At 39.6% G+C, this 7,275-nt stretch overlaps 1 long non-coding RNA gene across 2 annotated transcripts in view; it reads left to right on the top strand.

The window, feature by feature from the left end:
• The window catches only part of LOC111264865 (uncharacterized), a 24,447-nt gene extending 18,137 nt beyond the window's left edge, over positions 1–6,310 (top strand). For both annotated transcript variants that reach the window (XR_015312840.1, XR_002683119.2), the window contains exon 3: positions 5,841–6,310. This is a non-coding gene — a long non-coding RNA (uncharacterized LOC111264865). The remainder of the gene's footprint in view (positions 1–5,840) is intronic.
• The last annotated feature ends 965 nt before the right edge of the window (positions 6,311–7,275 follow it).

The following is a 7,275-nucleotide window of genomic DNA, read 5'->3' on the forward strand; positions in this document are numbered from 1 at the left end:
TATATTCAGAAATTTAATCTACCTCATCATTGCGGATATAACCTGTTCCATAAAAAACAAATTGCTAGAAACATCGACTTCCGCAATTACCGACTACTGATTATTAACAGGACACTTGTTAAGCTATCGCTACAAGCGGGGCTGTATACAAGCCTTGTTGTGGCACACTTTGACACAATGAAAACAATGGCTCGTTATCGTACACAAGAATAGTCGTCAAAGTCAGCTTTGTGTTAGATCTACCTTCAGAAGAATGAAGACACACTTATCTGATCATAGCTGGGGATATTTGGAGAGGGTCCGGGAGCTCTAGACCACCATTGTTAGCTACCATAGACATTCGCAGTCTGTCCAACGTCGACAGCTAGCAAGTAATGCGGCCAGTCAAATTTGCCTGCGGTGACACTGGCCGCCAGACAGTGTCTATCGTACCTAAAGGCGAAGGGTTATAGTGCACACAGATATACCCTCTGAGTAGCCCCATGGTCTTTTAAATGCGCATGTTTCTTTTATATAATTCTGAGTAGACAAACTAAACGCTCGGATTAGTATTTTCTTTTCGTTAGAATCGGATGGCTGTTTACTGAATTACTAAAAAGTTTCAAGCAGGTTCAAAATTGTACAGCTACCGTACAAGGAAAAATGCAATAATTTTCAGCCATTTGCCTGTAGCAAACAGACAAGTTGGAAAGTTTTTTTTCAATCGATAAGGCGGCGCTATAGGAACGCCTAACCTTTGTTTCCAGACGGGTAAACAGGTTTTGCATCCAGAAATTAGTCCATTGACGCTTCCTGTCGCGGTACAGTGTAGCAGGAACTCTGCGCAGGCGTTTGTAGTTAGGGTCAGGAAAATGACCTCGGCATAGACTTTCCGCCTTCATTGTCGGTGCCTTCTACTTGGTCAAGCTGCTCTCACGACGCATTATTATGCGTGGGCGACCCGAAGCAGACTAAAGCTCGTTCGGCCTTTGGCCTCTAAGGCAGATGCCTCAAGTAAAGATAACCATTGACGATGGAACATTTCTAAACATTTTGAACCCTAATCAGGTAAAGCTGACGAAATATTTACTGTATTGTGACATTTTTTTGCCCCCGCTGTTTTCTACACTTCTCCCTAAATGTCTCCCCTAGTCTAGCACATTCCTCACTATGAGCATGGCTCATGCCTAGCTAATGTTTGAGATGTTTAAGGAGATTAGTGTTTTTCGGCCTTGTATGCAGGGCGGTCGCTTTCTTTTGTCGATAGATGGGGCATTTTTTTTTTAGCAACACCTCATTCAGCAGCCTTTACGTTCACACAAGCCGGACACGGCGTGCTAATGGTTAGATAATTGCATGCTAGATACAAGCATGATAGATGCAAATAGACATCTCTCGCAAATGAGTTATTCTGGCTGGCCTGGAATTGAAGTTTGGAGTGTGCCCGAATCTACGCTGTTCTAGCTACGCAATCGGTACGTTACAGCAGTGGCTGGCCGACGGACTGTTCTAAGCTAAAGTGAATGATATACTGATGCAGCGAGGAAGTGTTCGTAGCGTATAGGAAAACGCAAAAGAGATGATGGCAATGGCTCATGAAATGATTTGTTTACTCGCTCTAGCTAATAAAATTACCGATGTAGCACTTTTGTATTAGACGTCCACTGACTGACCAATTGAACCGAACAATAGAAATGTTCTATTCACAGCAACCTTTTATCGTAGCAGCCTGGTTGCGTGTGATACAGGGAAGTGGTAGGATCCTGCGCAGGTCGATTAGACGTAGGCTATGGCCTCTTTGCCGTGGCCGTACTTGCAACGAAACGACACCTCAATGGATAGCGATGGAGCTACATGTATCTAGAAGCTTACGAAGCATTAAAAATTACTTTTTGATTAGAAAAAAGTACAGATATATACCGGTGACCAGATGACCATGGATGAGTACGGGATTGGGTCTTAGGCCGTGGCGTACACGCTCTGCGTAGACAGAATAATTGTAATTAAACAACGAAGCCATTAGGAGGAAAGCGGAATCGTTCCGTTAAAGTAGCTAGCCGTTGCCGTAATGGGATAATAAAATAATTACACTGAACTAACGTTATCTCTGATCCAATGTTAGAAATTGGCTAGACCAAACAAATGTAATCATTCTGACTGCACTGGGATAACAGAATTAATATAACAGGATTGTAGAAGAACATCAATTGTACGTCCGTAAAAGCGTAGGCCTGGAATAGAGTCGTGGCTTATGTCAAGGGTTAGACGTAGTACGAGCCAAACATTAAAATTAGCTGATGAGATAATTGCGGTCTGCCGACGCGGCTATATTTCAATGGGCGAACGAAATACGTAGAATGCGTAGGAAACTGCAGCGGAACAAATGTCGTTAACAAATTGAGCAAAAAATTGATTGCGTCAAAGTAGAATTACTGCACAAACAATTCACAACTGGAAAACTGTAACAATGTAGGCCTGCAATCAAGATGTAATCCCTGTTTTGCGTAGATGTAGTCCTAATCAAATCTTCCTCTCGCCAGCGGCATGCATTTGACGATGGGGCCCGTTTCAAATAGATACCGTTTGGAGGTTAATAATGTAACATGTGTTCTATGTAGAAAGGGGATTTTTGCTACCGATCGATACGTTGTATGAAAAATGCCATGTATACGTCCGAACGTAACAGCTGCTTCTCCTATGAAAAAATGGCGTTTCAAATAAATTCCAAATACTCTTTTGATCGAAATAGGTCATGTTAGTTAGCAAGTCGAAATTGAGGCGCAATTGCCTTCATAAGTAGTCTTGGACATAAATACCGAAATATAAGTTTCACTTTGTTGGCGCTAATTTTTCATATCAGTCGATATATCTCCTCGACTGAGTAACAGTAGAATAAATCTTCCTCTACCTCAAATGGATATTTCGGTTTGAAGAGGGCCAGTGACACTAGAGTAAAAGTTTCTTACATGTCAAGGTGTATTTTGTGAAAGTTCTTAATGGATGGAATCGTAATATGATTTACTCTCAGGTTGAACATCTTTCCACATCGAATCCTATGTAAAAGGGGCATTTTGTGCTATTAATGGCTAGATCTTGAAGAGTCGAGTGAAAATGCTCTACGTGTTCTGATAAGTGACCCGACATGAAAGAAGTGAAAGATCCAGTAGGTCGTACCAGGTTACCTTTGTAGCAGTGGGATCAAAATGTGTCTCAACATGGTTTTGAGCAGCTTTTTGAACGAACCTTTGTCGGAATAAATGTGGCCTTCGAAGTTGAAGCGACCCATGTCGAGCTGATTTCGACAAAAGCTCGTTTTGAACTTACTGTCGGCAAAAACTACCCGGTGTTTAGAGCTAATGAATAGTCTTTGACGGAACGCAGTATGCAATCCCGATGTATAATTCTTTGAGCCAGTGGATAGCTCTCGACGAACCGCGTAAACATGCAACACTGCTAGGGAAAGATCAAAACTTAATACCTCTGTTCTATTTAAAGAGGCATTCACGATTTCAATTGATATTGACGAGGAGAAAAAAAACTAGTAATAACTGATCATGATCGGGACAAAGTACTAGAATATGGTTACGGCAACCTGACGCTTGTAAACTGCTCTGTGAAACAGTGAACAGTATAAGCTCGCAGTCGAACTATACTATATTTCAAACTAGGTATAACGCTAATTAAAATTAGGGCAAAATAATGAATTAATAGCAACAGGTTAGGTAAGGCAGAATCATTTTAAGGGAATAACTTTTGGTGTATAATATTGTCCGAACCAGTTTGAGTATAACATAAGCGAATGAACCAGTTGGATCAGGCAGGTGGCGTTGCAGTAAATAAGTAGAAGCTAAAAAAATCTGGCTAAATAAATTTTACGGCGGGTGCCGAAAAGATAGGCCTTAAATCATTAAACGCGTCTATGTCTAGATTGATGTCATGTATGCACAGACGTCAACGCTTACGCAAGCAATTACGATTCTAGATAATGCATTCGTTGTTTGGCATAGTTCACGTTGCCTGGCCTAATTTACGTAACAGTGCAGAGTAAACTAACTAAATGTATTTATAAGTATACAAAAAGGCTTCGATTCCCTAAAACATCTAGGTTAAAAAATCGGTCATATCCAGTTTAGTGGTCGAGTGAGATATGCAACTGTGGGGTGCGCGGGTTCAATAGCCGATCGCCAGCAAATCGTACGCCTCGCCTCACTGTAACAGACGTCTTCCAGTGATGAGTTACGATCGTGCCATTGGTTACTGCTGTGTATTTCAATGGATTTTGTCCATTTCGTCCAATCGGCCCTGATTGGGCCGGAAAAATGTTGTGGTCCTTAAATCAAGTTACCGCATATCATCTGCCTCTCCAATGATGTTTACCAATTTTGCTTAATACTTTATTTATTTCGAGAGCTGTTTGTAACTGGGTAGTGGCGGCCGGACTTCGTCGTCGTGTCTTTCTTACGTCACAATCACAAGCAAGATTTGTAGGATGGCAGTGTCACATGGCTCTAAATACGTCGTTTAAAATTAATCACGAATGTTTGAAAATTTCTGCTTTACAAAGTGCACTGTGAAATACCTAAGAACGGTTCAAAGTAAGACGAAAAGTTAGGAAGCTTCTATATTTGGGACGCTAGTAAATGATTTTCTGATTGGCTACCGAAAACCAAACGACATGACAAGCGCAATCAGTTCCGGCTTGGAATAAGGCATACTCAATACAATGTGGCCTCTTGCGATTCAACCGCCGGTCGGTTGGTATAGGACGGTTTGATTTTTTTCACCCGACAGCAGGATACAGTCATTGGTACTTTGGATAGGCTTTAACTACTGCTCCGTATAATCGCCTCATTATTCTAATTAACTAGGCAAACGAATTGTATTATCTATCGCACATCTTTCTGGCGCTGAACAGGCGTGGAAAATAACGCAGTCTTTTTGAAATGTATCCCACCTCTATTGAAGCGTAAGTATGGGGAAAATTCTAACGCCCAAGGACCAAGTAGCGTAGTGATTGTCACCGCTTACGTCTAATAGCTTAGTAATAGTAGCTGCTTGAGTCCCAGTCTTCATTGTGTTATAGATAGGTTATAAACAGCAGTTTGTATATCCAGACCGGTGCGTAAACCTACAAAGGCAGATAAGAGTCATAAGCCTAGCAGCAATTAGGATAGAATTTACTTTGACCGTAAAGTACAACCGGTAATAACTGGAGGCATACTCCCGATAACCGCAGATTTTCGTTTTGCACACCCATAAACTCAGCTTTTGACCCTTCTACGTCAATTCCTTCGAATCGTATACTCGTTGATTTATGTTGAATAAACAAACAGGGAATCAGAGACTTATTTGTATACAAACAATTATCCCAGCATAGGTAAGGGCGATCGTACATGACCTCCAATTAACGAAACTGCCTTATACGCACGTCCTAGCGCAGCATTTGGATTGGTTACATAGTTCGGCTCTTTAGGTAGGTAGTAACATGAAAATGTATTTATTTTTTATTCATTTAGCTATTAAGCTTTCGTAATTACGACTTATTTAAAATGTCAGAACCTCCCAAATCATTCGGCCTGTTGTATCTTTTCGGACTGTCATAGGTGGCGTTTTCAATGGCACTGTTTAAATTTTCATTTTCTCCTTTATGGAATACGTGAGAAAGAATGAGGTTTATCGTTCGCTTCGGCAATGACCAGGATTCTCATGTACTGAAGAAGGACCAGTTTTATGGACGAGAGGCCTCACGGTTAGAAATCAAAACTAACTGTTAAACATAGCAGCACTTACAACCATGCAGTGTGTATATATATATATATATATAATATCTCGTATGTGTGAATTATTTCTTTCGTTTACAGAAAAAAATGGATATGCGTCTACGCGTCATACACAATCACGGTAGGGATTTTAATCATCAGAAAAGGGACTATTTACATCATTCTATTAGCTATGCGGCTCAAAACGTCTGATGCTTTTCGCCCCTGTGGAAGTGTCGGCCACCAATCCCAGTTTGTCTAGATTGTTGCATTACGTACAATTTTACTCATTTACGACTTATGGTTCGGATAAAATAGAAAGCGCGTCCGCGACGATTCAAGCATTTCCTATTCCCACGTACCTGTCTCTTTTGCTCCATTTAATACAAACACAAATTATCATCAAGCTAGCACATCTTTAAGAATGATCGAAAATTTTCCCTTTTCAAAATTATGCCTGTCGGCAGAAATCCTTGTAGAGGGTCTTCGCAATATTCGAAAAAATACAACGGTATTTTGAGGCTGTCATAATGCGCTAACCTCATTTGTGGCATCCTGTATGTAATCTTAGCGAAAATAACCTCTTGAATTAGCATTAAAAAAAGATCCAGAAGATATAGTTTCTTGTTATTTTTGCAGGATGTTTTGCTTTTTTGGGATTGATTTGAGCTTGTTGTCTTGCATACGGGACAGAAATGATCTGATTATTTGAAGGTCTTATGATCAGAGCCCATGTAGAAACAACTAATGTTGATAATATAACATGGACTATAGTGTGATTTATAATATGTTTTTTTTTTCAAAACTCTCGATATGAGCAAGCATTTTCTGCTCATAGACAGAATATGTAAAACATAACAGTTGAGCGTTTATGTTAGTTGTAAGTTATCTAGCACATTTTGTTGAGGTCAATGATTTTTTTTGTAAGCATGGTTTACAACATGGTTCCAGCTATACTCACCGTTCTATTTTGTAAATTCCACTTTGGCCGTAAAATGAATAGATATATGCGGACGATCCTAAACTAAATATATATAGAGACATCCTAAAAATATACCGATAATTATTTTAAGCTATTATCACGAAGGCTTTGAGTGGTGCTTACACTGTCCTCGCGCTTAGATGCACTACATTACGTTTTAAAAATATACACAAGATAATTTTCGCTAAAGAAAATTACCCTTACTAAAAATTACTGTTTTAGATAGCTCTAAATTATGTAACATCTACAATTGATTTTCGATGACTTCATAGCAGTAGTAATTTATCCATCAACGATCGATTTGATCACACCTTGAGACCAGTCATAGAGAAAAATGGCACAAATTTTTTGCTTTAGCTTGCAAAGTCTGGCCATGTTTTAAGAAGTATATGGAAGATCCAATTGTACGTACAGTGAAAGCCATGTAAAGCTTACATAATATTGAATAATAGTAGAAAAATACCCATGGATACGCAGGTCTAAAGATGACGGCGATAATTTGTTTCGCTTTTCGTGTATGCTTTTTTTTTTTTTTTTTTTTTTTTTTTTTTTTTT

This window comes from Varroa jacobsoni, unplaced genomic scaffold, assembly GCF_002532875.2.
Source record: "Varroa jacobsoni isolate VJ856 unplaced genomic scaffold, vjacob_1.0 scaffold_907, whole genome shotgun sequence".
Lineage (NCBI taxonomy): Eukaryota > Metazoa > Arthropoda > Arachnida > Mesostigmata > Varroidae > Varroa > Varroa jacobsoni.